This window comes from Sphaerodactylus townsendi, linkage group LG01 (genome assembly GCF_021028975.2).
Source record: "Sphaerodactylus townsendi isolate TG3544 linkage group LG01, MPM_Stown_v2.3, whole genome shotgun sequence".
Lineage (NCBI taxonomy): Eukaryota > Metazoa > Chordata > Lepidosauria > Squamata > Sphaerodactylidae > Sphaerodactylus > Sphaerodactylus townsendi.
In genome coordinates, this window is record NC_059425.1 from 95,702,451 (window position 1) to 95,723,924 (window position 21,474).

General features: G+C 42.6%; 1 protein-coding gene across 1 annotated transcript in view; it reads right to left on the bottom strand.

The window, feature by feature from the left end:
• Positions 1 to 18,909, bottom strand: part of TULP4 (TUB like protein 4) — a 122,219-nt gene extending 103,310 nt beyond the window's left edge. Inside the window, exon 1 of the mRNA XM_048488056.1 lies at positions 18,780 to 18,909. The gene's annotated coding sequence lies outside the window, so the exon portion shown is untranslated. The remainder of the gene's footprint in view (positions 1 to 18,779) is intronic.
• Between the last annotated feature and the right edge of the window lie 2,565 nt (positions 18,910 to 21,474).

A 21,474-nucleotide genomic window follows, 5' to 3' on the forward strand; every position in this document is an offset into this window, starting at 1 on the left:
CTCCAGTGGGCACTGACAGATGCTCCAGGGCTACTGAGTCACTAGCCATCTCTTCCTTTATCAGGCAATAAAGCTGCAACCCCACATTGAAATCACCAGAAAGGAGCAATTAGTTGCATTGCTATTGAGTCTTCTGCTGTTGTTTCAAAAGAAGGGTTATTTTTAAAGAGACATATATGTGTGCACTATTGATGGGCACTGTCAGATTTTAATTTTTAATAAGAGAGACAAAGTACTGGTGCCACTGACAAGGCTTTCCCGCATCTTGTCAATCTTACTAAGACCAGAGAAGAGGTCCAAAAAAAGGCCCTGGCAAGGGATAACGTGACAAGGAGAAACAGGCAATGGACCACAAGAATGCCGTGTCAAAAACCACAACTCCAACAAGATAAATCAATAGTGCTCAGGTTAATCTCTGAAATTTTTATGCTTTAATAGTGTTTGCTGATCTTAAAAAACAAACACATAACCCATCACAAGCCAACATCTGTTGCTAACAAGGAAAAACCAATAATAGAACAGTTTGGGGATGGGGGTCATTGTCCATATTCTTGGGAACAATAACACAGCAAATGGTGTCTACAGCTACAGGAGTGGGGTAGTAGCATACTGGGTCATTAACCTATTTGCATGCTTCCTGAATCCTATGGGTAAGAGAAACTCATGCATCTCCTGAAGATGAAGTCTTTCAATCTAACCCATCACATTTCTGGCGTGCTGCTGGCATTCTGCTGTTCTCATTCACTACATGAAATTCTCTTACCACTTCACTTCAATGAAAAAACCAACAATTCTGAATGTAAAAAACAGGAAGGCCAGGCTGCATTTAAAACAGGAGGGTTAGGCCTGCACATGTCTTTGAGTTGCCTACAACTGGTTCACAATTGAACAGCCTTTCAAAAATCACTTAAAATTCGCATAATTCCTGAGCAATTCACATGGGGTTCCAAAGCTGGGGACTCACATTAGTTGCACTAGTGCTACAAGCAGCTCTTAAAAGACTGCTGAAAATGAGGAAGTCTCTTGGCCACACTTGTGCAATGCATTAAACCTCCAGGACCGCATCCCAAGACATTTTTTGCTCCTACATGCAGTATAAAGGATTTTGGTGGGGGTTTTTTTCAGTTATTGTAAGTGCCTGTTGAAACCTCCACATGCTATTTCTGCCCAGACTACTTCACAGCTGGCAGCCTATGACTGGCACCATCATTCCTAATAGGCTCTTTGCTGAGCTCTAATGTACATCAGCAGGTGCCCTGCCAAAGAATACTGTATCCTTCCTCATCAGTGCAAAGCAGGGGACATGAAAGTCATGCACACTCATGTACAGAAAATAGGTTTCTCAGACTGAGGGGTCCATCTGAAAGCTAGCCAAGGCACCTTGTGTTTGGAATCTCCATGAACTCATAGCAGGGGGTTTCATTCTGTCGTCTGCAGGAAAAGAAGGCAGTGAAGTTGGATGTAAGGGGTGGTAAAGGGCCAGAAAACACAATTTTTTATAAAAAGCAACAAGAAAATGAGAAAAACATGACTCTGGGTAAAGGAAATGTGCTCAGAACTTGCTAGGCTTGGCTAGTTCTCTTTCCAGAGCAAACAAGTATATTCCACCCATTCCTGGTTTTCTCATGGATGTGCAGAACCTGATATCTCAGGCAGAATTGGGCATTCCAAGACTTTTTACTTTTGAAAAAAAAAGTAGATGGCTAAACGAAGATTGTTGGACTTCGAGTTCCAAAGCTTAATGCTGGCGGCCAAGAAAACATGTCCCCCAATTAGCATGTTGATCCCAGTCCAACAAGGATGCATGGCAATGGACCTCCGTCTTTTGCCAAATCCTAAGCATCATATAAGCTGAGCAATATGTGAGCAATAATCAGCTTCTGAATAGCCTGACTCCTCTATAACTTAGATGGTTGTTGGCTAGTCACAGAAAAATAATATTCTGCAAAGGGATTTTATTTTCAGCATTGGCTGTCCTGGTAGATATAAGAAAACTGAACATACTAAAAGATTCTCTCCCTGTGATAATGGAAGTGGAAACGCTCGTGCATTCCTTATTCGAATGTCCCAGACGTGAAAAGTCTAGGTTAAAGTATAAGGATACAATTTTGGCAAACTTGCCAAAAATTTTGGCAAACTGTACAATTGTGGAAATACTACAGAATACCTCACCTGCTGAATAATGGAAATAATGAAAGGGTAATAGCCTTTTTTTAAAAAAATCATACATACACCATATATTTCTGTAGTTTTGTATGCTGTGGGCCTTGTTTCTTTTTTACCTTTAAATGCCAATAAAGGCTTCTTGTAAGCCTCTGGCTGAAGTCTGGATGTACTGTGGGCAACTCAAAACACAGAGGAAGATCTGAGCAAAACTTTTGAGATACTACATGAGGGATTTTGTTGCTGTCCTAGAGCAACTGTTACTTTGGAGGGGATGGGTGAAATCCTTGAATTCTTGAGAGCTGCCTTGAGAATCCATGTTTTATATCTCAAAATGGATATTTCAAACACTGTTAACAGAAAGAAATTTAAAAAATATTTGTTCTCTTGCCCATGAGCCTTTTTTGCTTTTTTCCCATCAAGTATGTTCTCCTCTGCTACTCCTCTAGTTCTTGCAGAAAATACAGAAAACAACCAGAAGAAATGTAAACTGACACAACTTTATTGCAGAAGCAAAATAATGTATACAACATAACCTGCCTAATCAGTATAAATTTATTTAGATCGGAGAATTTTAACTTCTTTAGAGCTGAATTTGAATTTGAGCCTAGACTCATAGAGATCTGCATACCAGAATAACAGAATATTTGTTCGCACAGACCCATCAAATGCTTACTGAAAAGTGAGGCCAGCTGTGAAACAGTAGAGGATTAGGACCTTACAGTGCCTCCCTAAGGAGAGTTACATACTTCTAAACAAATTGGCTTTAATTGATTTAAGGAGGGTTTGGGATCACATCTGTGAACACCCACCCCCTGAGGATGGCATGATGGGAAGGCTGAAACCTCTATTCTCCTAGTGCAGGGGTCTGCAACCTGCGGCTCTCCAGATGTTCATGAACTACAAATTGGCCATGCTGGCAGGGGCTGATGGGAATTGTAGTCCATGAACATCTGGAGAGCCGCAGGTTGCAGACCCCTGTCCTAGTGCTACAATCCTGATTGAAATTGGAGCCCCATGTGCTTAAAGACTAAGCTCCAGCAGGGAATCTGCAACAGACATCCGGACAACTGCATGAAAGTCAGGTTGGGGAACTCTGACGCAAACATGTGAAAAACACTAACGCAATTTGAACCCCCTTTTTTTTTTGAGCAACACTACAGATCTTCTTGGCTAAAGGTGAGAGGGAATAGCAAAAGCATTTGGTGCAGTACTGTCCTTGTTGAATCTAATACTATATATAGCTATACTATTAGTAAAGCCTGCTGAATGAACAAATACAAAGGGCTCTAGAAAACTGCTGGTAGGTTAATGGTGCCCACCACGGCACTAACCCCTCCTGCCTTCCTCCACCTTTGTCACCAGCTCTGTCCTTCTTCTACTCCCCTCCCCGGAAGCCTGCTGTTCTTCCCAGACACCTGTATCATCACACAACAGTTAATAGCACAGTTGCAACCACCAGAAGCGGCGGCTACCTTTCCACAGCCTGTGCCTGCTCTTCCTCAGGCAGCTGCAGATGATGCAGTGATGGTAATTATTTAGCAGCATGAACATGTGAGAGAGTTAGTAACCACCATATTCTGCTATTTTGTTTGTTTTGTTTTTTACCCATTCTGTTTAAGCCCTGCCTCCTGACCAAGCGTGAATGACGATTGGCCGGAAATGAGTTATCGCCACCACAGCTAGCCTTTATATTATAGGACAGATAGGCAGATTTAGATATATACCTATGCACAAATTCTTATAGTAACAGGCCAAAGACTTCAACAAATTTTCATCTTTATTCAGTTGTAAAGATGCCTTTCAGAACGCAGAGGGCAGTGCTATTATTGCTGAATTTTATGCAGTGCTACTGACTTTTTTAAAAAAAGACATTTGGGTTAAGGTTTTCAATGACAAAAAATCCACGAACTCTTGCTAAAATCCCTGAGGTCAGAGGAATACAGCTGTTCCCAGTATCTCCACATACTTGCTATCAAATATTTCAGTGTTACAGGAAATATAAATATGTACGCCTTTAACACTATTTCCTAAAGACAGTTCCTCTTATGTTAACAGAACCTTAAGGAACAGCTTGCACCAGGAGATTGCAATAGCCACAGAAGCCAACTGTACAATTTTTGAACACTTGTGCAGTTGCAAGCTAATCTAGGCAAAGTTCTTTTCCTGTAGCCTCCTTAAGAGATGAAGGGGAGCCCTGAAAAATAATTTTTAGAACCCTTCAACTTTTTGCTGTTTTACAACATTCAAAAGACAATAGATGCTTCATTATTAAGCATCTCCTAAATAATAAAAATAGGCTTATGCTCTTCTGATACCCACTGGACCAGCCATTAAAAGCAGGATTTCTGGGGGTTGTTTATTCAATTATTCAAGGACTAACATTTCTAAAAATGCTGGAAGCGGCTGCCAGAAATCCAGTACCTGGGGCATACTGTGAGAAACAGAAGTCAAGGTCAACACTCAGACAGTGATTATAGAGCATTCCTATTTGCCTCTTTGGAAAAAGAAGTGTGGGCAGATGGAGGCAAAGCTATGAGGGATGGAAGTTACTTTGCTAGGGGAGATTTTCTAATGTTGTCTTTTGTTTTTAACAGATTAATTTATATGTGATGGGAATATATACCAGAGAGAATGACTGATTTAATCAATGTTTTCTCCTTACTGATCAACCAGGAAAAATAACCCTTTAATACATCTGGAAAAATCTGCTTGGGATGCTTGCTTGAATCATCATTAATGGCCAATTTTATTACCCAAGAGTGAAAGATATGCATTAAGCAATTACAGTGGACTTCATTTTTGCACACACTTATGCCCTCTTTGCCAATGAAGGATCAATAAAGTCTTGCCACTGCTAAGTACAAAACATGTCAGTCAGCATACTTTTCCATCAATATCTGGAAAACAGATGGCTCTTTGCTAGTTTTTTCACCATTGCTTAAGAGATGCTTACAATTAAGGGCCTATACGTCCCACTTCCAACTGGGTTACAATATTCGCTTTGATTTTCTTCCTCATTATTTTGTTTGGGGTAGAGTTCTGTAAATATTGGTGCTGTGGCTGCAACATGTGATGCATGGCTATATTTTTCAAATCTAATACAGACAAAAACTTGGTTCCAACTAAGTGTGTGTTGAATACCACAAGGCTTGTCCTACTGCTTCAGAATACATGTTCTGATTTCCAATGCTCTTCCATCTTCTTCTGGTGTTTCCTGCCTAAGGCCATTCCCAATACTAATCAATTTACTGTATTCATTTTATTTGTTCCCATCCTTCAGTTTCTAGGCTCTTGCACTTCTTTGCAATCAGACTGTTCACACAGTCTGTGTGATTTTAACTTGACTACTATTCCTCCCTGGCTGCTCCTTGGCTACCTGATTACCTGCCTTTGACTCCCACTCGGTTAATGCAACTGTGCACAGAACAAAATGGGGCATAGGCCCACTCCGCACAGGGCAAAAACAGCACCCCTGGAAAGGTAAAAAATACCATTCCAGGGGTGCGCTTCACATGGCTGCCGCCTCTGCAATGAGCCAGCACCGTGCTTTCCCTCCCAAACCAGCAGGGAACACTGTTTTTAAAACTCGCTCAATGAGTGAGTCTTTTCAAAAACATTGTTTTTAACTTGGTGCTGAGCAAACAGAACTGGGTCAGAGGCACCACTTTTAGGTGCCTCCATTTTGTTTGTAAACTTACCTTCTCTTCCCTGCGCAGCTCCGCAGGGATGAGGGGACATGCCTCCTGCCCTCCGAGGCGTTGCCATGGCCACGGGGGGGGGGGGGTGTCCCCTTGTCCCTGTGGAGATGAACAGTGAAGAGAAGGTAAGTTTACAAACAGAATGGAGGTGCCTCCATGCGAAGGTGCCTCCACGGGCTGTGGCAATGTGCAAATGGTCCCAGGGCTCCACTGGCATCATATAATAATAATAATTATTATTTATTACATTTGATAAACCGCTCACCCCCAATGGGCTCTGTGTGCTGCTGTTTCACAGGAACGTGTGAAACGGGCCGTAGAGGGAACACAAGAGGATATCCAGCATTTCAAAGAACTCTACCCTTCTTATCACTATACCTGAGCCCCATCTGCTTTCTATGCTCTTTTGATAAAACCTGCATCTTTATTGTAAAGCAGAGCTTTGCTCAAAACCAAAAACTATAACATTATAACAACTATAACAAAAACAGATCAACAGAATGTTGTCTGTCTCTTCAGACAGGTCATTTGTTCATGATGTTCTACTGATCAGAGTACCAGGGATTGGTACAGTCTGGATCTTAGGTTCCTGATTACCACTCAACTTTCCAATTTTGCTTTTCCTGCCACAGCCCTGCCTGAAAGCCCTCTGGAGGCAATGCAGTGGCACAGTAGCAGCACCTCAGGCAGTGGATGGGGCTGCAAGTCTCACAACATCTCCCTTGCTGGTCACTGGCCCCTCCTCTTTGTAGAATATTTTTTCTTTTGTTTAAAAATAATAAATTCTAATATGCACAACGGATTGAGGGTGCAGATTCAGGAGCTGCTCTAGATTAATTGATTAAAAATAAAATCGTACATTACATAAGAATATTTGGGCAGGGGGAAATTGGCTTGCAGGCTTGGTAAGCAAATGCATTTACCATCCCATACCTATTCCACTGCCTGCCAGTGGAGTAGTATTTCCTCCTTACTGAATTCATGCAAGGTTTTTCCTTACATGCAGAATGCACAGCACACTCTGGGAGCTATTATTTTGATTGCAACATGAAAGAGTCCAAGCTCTTGTTGCCCTTGACATATAATTGAAATCCTAGTCCAAACAACATCGACACAGTAAGCAGCAGCTGGCTTGTTCTAAATTAAACCACTTGACAAAGGTGGTTTTTTTTAAAAAAAAATCTACAAATTACTTCTTCTGAACAAACCGTCACTTAACTTCCAAGTGAAAGCAAACTATTTCCTTCTTGTGGCTTCATTTCTTTCTGTAAACAGCCACTTACCTGGTCTGCTATGATGACCAAGAATCACTTCCAGACAGGTAAGCTGACATTGCCGTTCTAATAACTCTATTCAGGATTACACTGTGAAAGACATAGGTTCTTGTAGATATGGAAGCCAGTAGAAAGCATACGTGGAATAGTGATTTGCAGGGACTTTGAGCACAAGAATGCCCCTTTCAAATTTCCATCAAAGAAGGAAAACTTTGTACCTTAAGTTCAACATATTTCAATATTTGCCATCAAGAAGGCAATTTCTATGCCAAGTATCTTTCATAGCTTAACAGGTCCCTCTATCGAATCTATCAAGGAAACATACTGTTCTGAAGCCCTGTAGATCAACTGTGCTCTCAAGAAAAGGTGGCATGTTACATAGCCTACTGAGAACCACAATACCAAAAGAGAAAAGAGTGGAGAGAGCTGCTCAGGAGAAAATATGCTTACAAATAGATAGACTATTTTAAAAAATTGTAAAGCGTTAATAGGAGGGAAAGACAGTTTGACACAAGGAATTCCCTTAAAGGACAAATGTCTTCTACAGGCCTTCTACTGCACCAAGAAACAGGCCCTGGAGCAGTGGCCGCTGTGGTGGAACATGCTGTCAAGTTGCAGTTGACTTATGGAAACCCCATAAAGACTAACAGAAGTGGTTTTGCAATTGAGGTGTGAGGCCTTTATTCCTTCAAGACTCTGCTCCACTACCACTTGGAGAAGGCAGCTTAATCTGAATTAAAGATATATTCTCTAATAATCAACAAGAAACCTTGCATGAAGAAGAGAAGGAGAAAGTCACGAGGGCTCTGGGGAAAAGGGTTTGTGTCAAGCAGCAGCTGTGCCTAGCAAACATAAAGCAAATGCCAAAACATATCTTCATTTTTTTAACTGCACAACAAAAGCATAATCATTTACCTTAATAAAAAAGCCCACACAGCTCCTTACTGGTCATCACCATACTGGGGTTCTCACAATGAACCACCCACTATCTATTTAAAAGGGCAAAAAAGTCATAATAGTTTCAAAATCCAGAAATAAATTGATGCTAAAGAGATTATTCAATGCTAATAAAGCATCTAAAATCAGAATAGATGAAAAATGTTGAAAATGGTGGCTCACGCCCAATACAATATCCCAGAGGCTGCCTGCTATTAACTCCTCTATAGGACCAGCTCTTGAACGTCTGTGTCTGTGTCTCCAATTCTGCAGTAGCAGCAATGTTACTGCAGACTTGGAAGTCGATTAGCTGCTCTCAGGCTCAGGTTGACTGGCCATTGTACTATCTTCCAATAGGCTAGTTTTTGTATTTTTCTAGATGGTTCTCCCAAAAGCCACATTCACCAGTTCTTTAAAGAAGCTACAGGAGGGGAGAGGGACACCTTCTAGATGCTGACAACTACCGGTGTCTGTTCTATTTCCCACCTTGCAGAATGAACTCCCTGATGATGTGAAGGTGGTACTATTTTTAGGAGGCCCTGCAAACATTTTTCACTGCTGTTTAACATGCAGACATCTTCTTGCACCAGGAGGGGGTACTGTATTTTGTACATTTTCAATCTTGAGATTGTAAACTACAAGAGAAGCAAGGGGTCCAAATCAATCAAAGTAAGAGTGCTAGTCAAGCCACAAAAAGGGTCTCCCTAGTGACTGTATCCCATACGCTATTATTTTATTTCATTAACCTGCAGCCTTGCAATGCCCTGCAATGAAGGACCACCTGTTTTACCATGAGCCTGTCTTTACACTTAGTTTGAAAAAGTCCAGTTCTGCGCCATTGTGTGAATTCAGCCACAGGCTACATATGGCAGAATTTTCTCATCAACCCTGCCTCTAACAATTGTGTGAATTCAGCCACGGGCTACATATGGCAGAATTTTCTCATCAACCCTGCCTCTAAGATTATGGAACTCCTTTCCCTAGCCATCTTTTCTTTTAGAATAATGATTTGGGTTTAAATTCATTGTTCAACGTTAGGCTGCCACTGTTTTTGGGTTGTGCTCGTTTTGGGGCTTTGGTATGAGAGGAGTTCTTAGAGGTTGTAGCAAGCTTGATTTCAATTTTGCTTTATTTGTGTCTTCAGATGCATTTTTGGTCTATCAATTGTTTTTACTTTGATTTTAAATTGTATTTTGTGATTTCATATTTGTACAAAAAGAGTAGAACTACTTTGCTTCAATCTCCACCCAGCCATGAAGATCACTGGTAACCTTGGTCAAGTCACACTCTTTTGGTTTCTATTGTAATAAAACAATACATTGGCCTTCTTAGAATAAGAGCGGGAGGAAATGTAACAGATACATTATTACCTTTACACTGAGTTCCATTTAAAACTATCAACAAAAAACTAAAATAAAATAGGAACTTCAGGACAGAATCCCAGCCTTTAGAACATTTAACTGCAATTCACTTGCTTAGAGTCCTTCATGATGCAAGCAGTAAATTCAACTTGCAAACGGGCCTTTGGGCTATTTGAGGCTGGCTGAAATATCTTTAAAACTAGTTTTGTTTAATGGTTAGAATTCTGGAGTGGAATCAAGTTCAAATTCGCTCTCTGCCATGAAACTCCCTGAGCGATCTTGGGCCAGTCTCTCTCACAGGATTGTGGGAATAAAATGGAGGCAAGGAGAACAATGTAAACTGCCCTGAGCTCATTAAGGGAAAGAAGGGACAAAAGTGATAAATAGATAGGTAATGATTCCCAGAACTACCCCTGCTCACCCTTTTACTCCCTTGTGAATGCTGCATAATATTTAAAAATGTATATACCACATCTCTCAATAATTCAAGGTAGCTTATACAAATCAGTAATAAAAAATACAATAAGCAAACTATAAAACACATTAAGTTAATGAATCAACCCTATAAAATAACTCTCTCATAGCAATTTCAATCAAGTGCCCTTCAAGATGAAGAAACATTTAGAACCAAAAAAATCAATATTTATTTTAATGTGGCCTTCTAATGTGGTCTAATGTTGAAGGAAGGAAGGAAGGAAGGAAGGAAGGAAGGAAGGAAGGAAGGAAGGAAGGAAGGAAGGAAGGAAGGAAGGAAGGAAGGAAGGAAGGAAGGAAGGAAGGAAGGAAGGAAGGAAGGAAGGAAGGAAGGAAGGAAGGAAGGAGTAAGGGAAGGAAGGAAGGAGTAAGGGAAGGAAGGAATAAAGGAATAAAGAAAAAGAAAAAAGGAGAGTGGAAGGAAGGAAGGAAGGAAGGAAGGAAGGAAGGAAGGAAGGAAGGAAGGAAGGAAGGAAGGAAGGAAGGAAGGAAGGAAGGAAGGAAGGAAGGAAGGAAGGAAGGAAGGAAGGAAGGAAGGAATTTGTATTTCTTCCAGAAGGCTATTCCAGAGAGTGAGACCATCGTGGTAAAAGACCATGATCTAATGCAGTGATTCTCAACCTGGGGGTCGAACGACCCTTTCACAGGGGTTGCCTAAGACTCTCTGCATCAGTGTTCTCCATCTGTAAAATGGATAAATGTTAGGGTTGGGGGTCACCACAACATGAGGAACTGTATTAAAGAGTTGCGGCATTAGGAAGGTTGAGAACCACTGATCTAGTGGAAACTATTCACTCTTGGCAAACAGATGGAATAGCCAGTAGCGTATCAGAGGGGACGACGACAAGGGAGTCATTTAACTCAGGCAACATCCATCTGGGTCACGTGGGGGGGTGCATTTAGGGCCCCCTCCCCCACATCCCTGGCTGAACTCTCTGCCAAACTCCCTCCACTGCCCTCTGCGCCACCACAAAAAAAGCCTTCTTCAAGACACGCAGCACAGGCAGGCAAGTGAGCAAGCAGCCTCCCTCTCTCCTTTCCAGCTTCCTCCCTAGCTTACCAGCCAGATAGAGACAGCCTCCTTCCTCTGCCTAGTTGGTAAGTGGGGGAGGATGCCGGGAGGGAGAGAGTGAGATTGTGCCACTCCCCCCCCCCAATCAAAAAAAGCCTTCTCCCCACACTTCTGAGGAGGAAAACAAGGAGCCTGCCTCCATCTGGCTAATAAGCCAGCGATGAAGCCAAGAGGGAGAGAGGGAGGCTGCACCACACCACTTGTTCACTCGCCCTGCATACCTTGGAGCAAGCCAGAGGTAGCCTTGGACCTGGAGATCAGGGCAGAGAAGCAGCAGGGAGGAGACAGAAGGAGATCAGTGGAAGGGCATGGTGGGAAGTTTGGCTAGGGGCTGGGCGCAGTGCCGTGGGCAACGTTTTGTCACAGTACACCACTGGGAGTAGCCAGGATAAATTATTAGGTTATCTAAATTGGCAAGCAAGAATATATAGGGAAAGATGGTCCTTTGGGTAAGTGGCCCCAGACTGAATTTTGCACAATTCTGATTTTTCGCACCAGAGAAAAATTGTCATTGGAGCAGCAAAATCCACCACATATGTGCCCTTACATTCAAAGAGGTAGCTAGGATAGTCTATAAACAGCACAGCTAACAAAATTTTATTCCAGCATATGCTTACATTCTATACCCTGTTCCATAGGAAAATGGTAGTTTGGTCAGAAGAGATGCAGCGGACGAGAAAATTGTATGTTTCCACATTAGAATATAGTCCTGAATGAATATGAGAATTATCATTTTTACACACTGCCTTTGTCAAAACCATTATTTTTTTATATTACTGAACATGGTACTTTGATACCAGATACCAGTATGCCAAAATGCATTTGTATTTTCAAATGAATGTGGGGATAGCACTAGGTAGGCCCTGGGACCCAGGTGGAGCATTCTACAACAAAGATGGTCTGACATGCTTTGTTCTGTGGCAGAACAATATTCAACCTTATTATCATTTTTCTGTGGAACAGAGTATAGATCATTCAGCAGACATTAATGGATCCTCACTAAGTTGCCATTTTGAATATTACATAATTACATTTCACCTTGTACGCCTTTTATGATTCCTTGTTCATGTTGTTTGTTTTTCATATCTCAAACATAAAACAAGAACATAACTCCCAGATGGGTGAAAAAAGAGTGAGTTTGACAAAATATGACATGTTAATCCTGGTCACCATGCCCAAATTAGGTCAATTCTTGCCAAGAACTCATTAGGTGGTCTCATATTGAGTGCTTTTCTAAACTTCAGCACCCTAATCCACTGTGCAATATACGGATGATACCAAGCTATTTGTAAGAATTACAAAAGTCTGTGAAGCACTCTGAACACTGAAAGTTTTATATAAATGATAAGTATTCTGTTGGTTACTGAGGTAATTTGAGCAACTTTTGAATTAGATGATTTGTAGCTATTAGACACATTTAGCAAGCTACTTACTCTTTAACATAAAGAAAGGTAGTCAGTTTTGTGATTCTCAACAGGTCAGTTTGATCAAACCAATCAATTTGTAGCTTTAAAACAAAACTATGAAAGGAGAAACTATGATAGAATTTCTACATAAAGAAAAACAAGAACACCTTTAAACCTTCCTTTTAAATCAGTCTAGAAAAACTGACAACCCATTTTAAGGATTTTTAGGAATGATGGCCTGAATTCAGTGCCAGAACAGAGTACATATTCACACAGAGAAAAGATTTGAAACACAATTGCTGCCACCAAAGCAGAATGGCTGGGAAAGATTCTGTATGAAACCCTGAAGGGCCACTGTAAGTCAATGTACAGAATATTGAATCAGACACATGGAAGATCTGACCAAGTACAAATTTGTTTCATATGTAAAACATAAATTAAAGCACTGTTTAGAATAGTATGCAGTTCCATACTTTTGTAGGGATTTATAAGTTAAATGAAATAAAGATTATTTACATCCCAAAATTCTATCAGCACACAAACCCTCCACCATTTAAATAATTTCCAAATTTCATCACAAATTGCAAGCCTGTATAGTTTCAGTTAGTAGCTGTGTCAGTCAGCAGTAGAACAGCTAGATTTGAGTTAGATTAGCTACAGGTCTCTAAGGTGCTACTGAACTCAAATCTAACTGTTCAAGCCTGTATAAGGATCATACATGATAGTTATTACTCATTCTTCATGTAATTAGAAATTCGGCAGTTGCCCTAACAAAAGTTGATTCATACATTGCAATTATTTTCAGAATCACTCAGTTCAAAAGTTGTTCTGCACCATGTTTATGGAGTGAAGGTTACCCACTGTAACCATGTCACAGATTAAGTGAAGTTGTTATTTTATTTGGTCAGCCATTCAGATGTTTTGTGCTATTTCAAAGCAAAATACAAAACAAGATATTGTAACCTACCCAAATGAAATGTCTGCTTGTCTGGGTTTACAGCCTTGATTACAGGTTTGGCCCTGTGAAATTCACTTTCAGTTGCTTTCTCATGACATTTGCTCTGCAGAGCAACATACATTCAGCACGCCAGAAAATTTCATGGTTGTGAGGTTGAAGCTAGCTGTTCTAGTACAGTGATGGCGAACCTTTTCGAGACAGAGTGCCCAAATTGCAATCCAAACCCCACTTATTTATCGCAAAGTGCCAACCCGGCAATTTAACCTGAATGCTGAGGTTTTGGTTTAGAAAAAAAACGTTGGCTCCCCCTTCCTCCGCCCCAACTGCTAGAGCAGAGGCCAGCCGGCTCTAGCTTCCAGCAAGTCCCGCGCACACCGCTCTGTGCCTCTCTAGAATCTCTGCCTCCTCTGCGCCCCCCCCCCCCCTCAGGCAGCAGCCACCCGGAGCACAGGCACCAGGCCCGCCAGTCAAGTCCTCCCATGTCGTGCTCAGTGGCCCAGACCAGCCTAGATGTGTGTGTGGGGGGGTGTGATTTTCTGCCCCCCAAATGACAAACTCTGTGTGTGCGTGCCCACAGAGAGAGCTCCGAATGCCACCTCTGGCACCCGTGCCATAGGTTCACCATCACTGTTCTAGTAGGACATTCTTGAAGATGGAACCAAGGCCCAACCAGCTCCATCTAGTAGGATGTAAATGTTTTACGTAAAATAAAACCTAATTAACATTAAATTGGGAGAGTAGTCTGAACGTGAATACATCACATGAGCTTTACAGCACAATCCAGAGGTCCGGGCAGGTGGGGATGGCACTGCTGCCATGGCACCCCACCACCACTTGAGGGCTTTTGGGGGATATGGGGAGGGAGAAAGGACAAAAAAAATCCTCCCCACTGCCAGAATGCCCTCCTAAGGGCTCCATGGACCAAAGTGAACCTGGAAGATAAGCTGGGGTAGAAGCTGACAAACATCAGCTCTGCCCTGGCCATGCCTCTGGAATGCCCACCCCCACTATGCTATGCTGACATGGCACTCAATGCTGTGTTGGAACATATTAGAAGGCTGCGGCAGCCATGCACTGGCAAATTTGCCTCTCCACCAGGTAAGTGCCCCGGGGAGGGTGCTTCTGCTGGTGTATGGCCACACTGCCTCCACAACTCCCTTCAGCACCACCACCCCTTCTGGATTGGGCTGTTAAGTCTCACGTTTTCAACTGCATCAGTCCTGATCACACAACTGCCAGATAATATGGTGGGACATGTGACAAGGCAGTATCAGTTGCCCAGCTATCTTCCTAAGGTCAATGTGAGAAAAACTGAATTGACTTTATTGGCAGATCTTCCCAAATTGAACATGGCAACTGGTTTCTGGATGCATTCAGTGCTATGTAAATATAAAATCCAGGAAATCTGAAGCTTGGTCAAAGATTATAAATTCAAGGTTGATATAAAAATAACACAGATCTCAGCAAGAATTTGGTTTATAGTAAGAGAATCCCTAGTTGCACTAGACAAACACTCTTGATGATTCAAGTCATCCTCAAGTCCTTGTGCACATGTTCTAAAGTCTACATTCATTTAGCACCCTCAGTGTGCCTCACCTAAGTCCACTTACATAAAAATATTGAACAAAATAGTGTCTACAAAATATATCCAATGTGAAATAGAGGAAAGACATAGCCCCATTATCAGGATCTTATCCAGAATCTTTTCTTGGTTTTTAACTGGCATAAATTTAAAATATTTTCCCTTATGAAAACGTAAGGAAAAATATCTAATTATCTGTACTATTATTGCCTTCCCACTTTGAATGTAAAGGAAATGATGACACAAACATTAATTGACAAATAATGCATCTATTCTAAGTCAATTTTGTCATAGAAGTGAAGACACAAAAGGGCTTTCCACAATAGTTACACCAATAACAATATTATTACAACATATAATTGTATAACATGTTTCCTGTGTGTCCAAAGACTTAAGAGTTACTGGCTAAATGACTATAATAAAATTCCTGTAATGTATGCCAACCTTGTTATCCAACTTATTCGAGCAAGCCTGAAGAAATGGGTTGCCTAAAGCTACCAAGCAAGTGCCTCACTGAAATGAAACAAGAGCCAGAAATGTCCTGGCCCACAGCTCATTCCAAAGGCCTGTGCTACATTCTCTAGCATTTATACACAATAACTAAGCACAAATTGAAACCTCATTGAAAAGATGCCTTTTTTTTAAAGAGACTACTGAACACATATAAATAGCTAGATGAATCCCAAGAACCTGGCTATCTCAGATCTTAAAATCTGGTGTCCCCTCTCTGAATCTGAGTGTTTCCCAATCTCTTCCCATTAGGCTGATGCTTAATGAATGCTCAGTTACAACCTCCATCCTCTATCCATTTTGCAAATATAGCTCTTACTTTTACCTAACGCTGGCTCTGCAGTCCTTTATGTAATATGGAAGCAAATTATCTTGAAATTAATGGGATTTATTTGCATGTAAGTAATAGTATGGCTGTTTGTGACTAACAGCCCAATTTAGTTCCTGAGGCGGCTGAGCATGGTGCAGCTGCTGCCTCGACCTGCTGCCTCCAGAGGGCTTCCAGGTGGAGTGGGGAGGTGGCAAATTTTTTAAAAAAACCTGGCTGCCTGGAAGCCATTCATAGGGCTTAATGGAGCTACATCACCCTTTTGTGTGGCATAAATCCTAATCTCTGGCCACAGCAATCCTTACCCTATGGGCTGGGTGGAAGCAGACTAAAGTCGGCTCCACCCTCGGGAACACCCTGGCTAGCCCCCCCTTGCACTGGTGTCCAATTGGACGTCTGAGTTGTTCCGCAGTGGCAGCACCCACTTCCAGGTTTCGCCACCATGGGGCTCTGGGGTGTGTGGCTGCTGGCGCCTTTGCTTTCTCACTGATGGAGATCTCCCTTACGACAGTGGAGAGGGCAAACACATCGGAGCAACTCTCTACTGCTCACTATGCTCATTCTCCCACACCCATCTGGATTGGACTGTAAGCCTGAGTTTTGTTTTTATTCAAACCCCCCCCCCCCCGGCGCGCCCCTTTGATTTTCCTTGCATATCCTTTGGAAACTTTCTCCACAGTCTTTAATGTTGCTTTAGGCACTACAGACATAAATGCAGTATGTATTTCTACTGTTTCACCTTGCTTACTGACAGACCATCTTTGTTTCATGTTGAGAGTTCAGCTGCTATACTTGGGGTTAGTGAAAATTTTCCCCCAGAGAAAACTGCCCCTTCCCCCCTTTCATTATAAAATGCAGCTTGGATCTCTTGCCTGAATCATCCACATAGTTCAAGAAGTATCTAAAAACACCAGCATGAGCTTCCTTCTTCAGTTCACTTCCCTACCTGTGGTCCTGTTTAACCCACAAAAATACATTAGCAATGCTATCCTAAGCAGCATTATTGACTTCAGTGGGTTCACAAGGGTGGAACTCTGCTTAGGATGGCACCATATATCTGCAAGGACAATCCACAGTTTAGGATGGGTTGGGATCTGCAGAATCTTGCTTTGAGATAGAAGATGAATTAGATCATCACTGGGTCCCTTTTTGCATTTTATTGCCATGCAAGAAAGTAATCCACTTAATTTTAAAAACAGAGGCAGAAACAAGTTTAGGATAGTCAAAGTGACAAAGATACAATCAACTTTTAAAAATGGTAGCTTTCACAGTATCACTAGAGCCATGCAAACTGGGTTTTGACTGAATGAAGGCTCCTTTTATCCAAATTAACTTAGGATGAAAAGCTGGGTACTGAATGTTTTAAAAGATAGAGAGAGATCATGTAACCATGCTGGGAGCTTGTACATATGGTATATTACACAGTGTCCAAACTACTCATATTCAGATGCAGCATATTTAAATCTCATTAAATAAGGGGACTTTTTCTAATTCAACATCTTAAATTTCACACACTAATCTCACAAAGGCTGGCATTTAAAGCCAATCTTGCCAGTTTAGGTTTTGTGATGTTGCAAACCCCAGCTGAATACAAAAATTTATCAAAACCTATCATTTGAGAGCACAGCATGTGTTTTTAGAAAGGGCATGCCATGAACAGGCAAATTTGAACACAGGCACATGTGCTTCACAAAATACCGTGTAGTGTCTCCTTTGTGTGTGTGTTTTTTTAAGAGGGGACAATTAATTCTTCCCAGATGACCCTTTACGTACTTTTGGCTTTATAGTCAAAGTATCCCTGCTGCTCTCAGAGGAGCATAACTAAATAGAGACCATCATTGAAGCAGTGTAAATGTACCAGCAAATTAAAAGGGAGAAAAAATCAACCTTGCCAGCAAATTACTAGATCTCATGTTTACTTCAAATGAAAGAGAGTTATACATACACACATGAGACCAGGGATACAAAGTCTGCTTATTAAGCTACCACAGAGAATGCATCACAGTGTCTGTGATTAGTTATTGCAGACAGATTCTCTCCATTACTGTCTCCTCTTCTTTGGAGTTTTTAGGTACAAGCTTTACCGACCTCCAATTAGCATAATTTATCATTTATAAGGTTAGTATGATTTGTAAGAAATTAATGTGTATAGGCCAGATCATACCGTACAACTGGCCAGACAAATCAATGAAATCATTCTTCAGACAACAACTAAAACCCCTCCTTTCCTCACCCAAACGAGACAGAACTCCTAGGTGCTAATCAGTAATGCTGGACATGCCATCCCGACAGTTATTCCAGAGAAGAGGGCAAAGCATTACATTTCTCTGATGAAGACAGATAGGGAGAAAGCACATTGAAGATGTTTTAAATGAGGCAAGAGAGATGATTTGCTGCAAACCCCCCCCCCCCCCTTACACAAAACAAGGGGCTTCATTCCAGTCACGGCTTTCTTTCTCATATATCCTCTTGGCTGAATGACAGAATGTGGGCAAAAACACACCCGGGGGTGGGGTGGGAATCAGGTGATCCATCAGAACAAAGGAAGAACACAAATCAGAAAACCACCTGGCTCCGTGCATGTCACATACACCACCATCTTCGCATCCATCGATCCATCCATCCACCCACCAACGACCCCAATCACTTCTTCCCACCCCTTATTCCACATCTCTGGGCAAGCTCGCATTTGCTGAATGCTTTATTCCAATGGACCTCCCCCTCCTCATATTTTTATCCCAAGCAATCTCCGCGGAGCAAGAAACCTTCCTTACCACAAGCAAACACACACTACAGTTCAATATGCACAAACAGCCGGAGCATCTGAGATAAAGGGGAGGGGGATCCACAGCTAGCAGCAGCACCAGGGTTTTTCCTGCCTAGACACACCGATCCTGCATCCTCCGGGGGGGGAGGGGGAACCACCCGAAGGGGTGGGGGCGGATCCAGTTTCCACCCAGCAGCTGAGCTGATCGATGGAGCTGCAATTTAGTGAGGACGGGCCGATGTCTCACCTCTCCAGGGCGCAGCAGAGCTGAACCACCAGAAGCCCCGGGAGCTCGTCCAGGGTGGCTCCCGCCTAACCAACCTGCCGTCGCTCGTCCCGACAAGCCCAGCGTCCAGTGCCTGTTTCTGTCTCCGTCTCTCGGTGGTGCCGCTGCTGCTGGGCCTCACTCCCCTTTCACGTGATGCAGCCACATGACCCAAAACATTGCCACCCTCCCCCTCCCGGCTCCTGCTCTGTCCCTCCTCTTCTTGCCTCTGCTTCTTGCCTCTGCTGCTAGGGTAGGCAAAGAACCGAACTTTTACAAAAACAAAAAATCCCGCAAAAATTGGCTCCCAGAACCAAAGAAGACAGTGTCTCTGAGCACGTGCAGAGCGTCTTTGCTGGTCAGCGCAGCCGAATTGCATCCGTGTAGGATCATAGGCAAGAGTATCCAAAGAATTCGGCGGCTTAATGCCCGTTGATCCTGTCTTGTTACCTCTTATTTTTAGGAGAAGAAATGATTCTGCGTTTGGTTGGCTTACATCAGGATGTTCCTGATGCCGTTTGGATATGGGCAAATGCCTGCAGGATTTACTGAAAGCAGAGAAAGACTGACAGTTCCCCCTCCCCAGGGCCCAGCAGAGTAAACCACAAAACATTACTGATAATCACCTACTGGCCTCACGTAAACCTTCTCAGTGTATCATTAGGAATCTACAGCTTATCCAAGATCCATTCCATGCTCAGGAAGATCGATCTTTGCTTGCAGACAACTCCCCAACCTGAAGCAAGCACTCACTGACAACAATGGACCTCCAATAATAATAATAATAATAATAATAATAATAATAAAAAGCTCAACTGGAATGTGTTCCGCAGGTTTGGAAAGGCAGCACGCAGTCCAAAAGAAAGCCACCATGGTTAACAAGGGACATTGAAGAAATTATTAGAAAAAAGAAGATGTCTTTTAGAAAATGGAAGTCCAGCTCGACTGATGAAGAATACAAGAAGGAACACAAATGGTGGCAAAACAGAAGCAAGTTAGCTGTAAGGAAGGCAAAAAAAAGGGTTATGAGGAACCCATGGCTGCGAACATCAAGACCAGCAACAAGCAGTTCTTCAGGTACATCAAAAGTAGGAAGCGGTAGGCCAGTTAGGTGACGAAGGAACAAAAGGTGTGCTAAAGGATGACAGGGAGATTGCAGAGAAGCTGAATGAATTCTTTGCATCTGTCTTCACCCAAGAGGAGGTGAGAAAAATTCCTGTGCCTGAACCATGCTTCTTAGGAGGCGACTCTGAGGAACTAGTGAAGATAGTGGTAGACAAGGAAGAAGTTCTGGCAGCCATTGATAAACTAAATGCTACCAAATCCCCTGGCCCAGATTGCATTCACCCAAGAGTTCTTAAAGAGCTCAAGCATGAAATTGCTGATCTTCTCACTTTAATATGCAATTTATCCCTGAAATCGGCCTCTATCCCTGAAGACTTGAAGATAGCCAATGTCACACGAATCTTTAAGAAAGGATCTAGGGGGGACCCAGGAAATTACAGGTCAGTCAGTTTGACATCTGTTCCTGGTAAATTAGTAGAATCTATCATCTATATATATAAAAAGCAAACAGTGACTTCGTTAGTCACTCCCTAACGCTAAAACAGCTGGACAGATCGCCCCCAAATTTTCACATGACGTTCCTCCCTGTTCCGGGCAGGTAATTGGACCTTCAAATCGCCGAAAGTCCATACCTGAGCCAGGTAAAATGTCTTTTTCCTGGCGCACCAGGCCATGAAGCTGGCTGTGTTTAACTGTCACCCTTAGAATGTTCGTGCATCATGTCTGTGGCCTGAGGGGTTGGTATGCCCTTAGAATGTTCACGCAGATGGCCAGAGATGAGCAGTGAAAACAGTAAATAGGTAATACTGTTAGGTAATACGTGGAAGTGAAACACATACACACTTTGCCGTGTGAGACGTCAGGTGGGGTTCCCCCCCTTCACACGCAGGTAACTTTCACTCTCTGTGCCTCACCCACTGCTACCACATAATACACATCCAGCTCATCCTCACACACCTCACTCTGCCCTCCCTCACATCCAACCACCACTTACCCACTTCCTCACCTATATTTGCCACAGCTCTCTTTTACTAAAAGCGAGCTGGAGTTTGCCTTTTTCTTCTAAGAAAATCCATGGGATGGGGGCGAACCAACACTACTGGCTCCGCTTCTTTTGCACATGGCCCTTTAAGAACCCAAAGAGCTGGCCTCGATCTGAGCGCCTCACCACCCTGCCTCTGCTGCCTAACTGGGATAGCCTCCTTGCCCCAGTTCTGCCTTACCCAAGCCAGGACTGTGCGTATCAACCAACCTCATGGACTGCGGGATTTGCACTCTGGACAGTTCCGTTGTGGAATGGAAAGGGTTACATTATACTAAAAAAACAAGACTCCACCATATAACAATGGGAATTGAAAAGGGAAAGTGGGATTCCATTTGACCACCCCAAAAGGCTATGCTGCAGATCATTGGACCTGCATGGACATCTGTGTGGGTTGCGGACTGTGATGAGAAAGACAATTGTCACAGCAACGCGTGGCCGGGCCCCGCTAGTTAAAGATAAAATTATAAAACATGTAGAAAAGCAAGACCTGCTGAGGAAGAGTCAGCATGGCTTTTGCAGAGGCAAGTCCTGTCTTACAAACTTACTAGAGTTCTTTGAGGGTGTAAA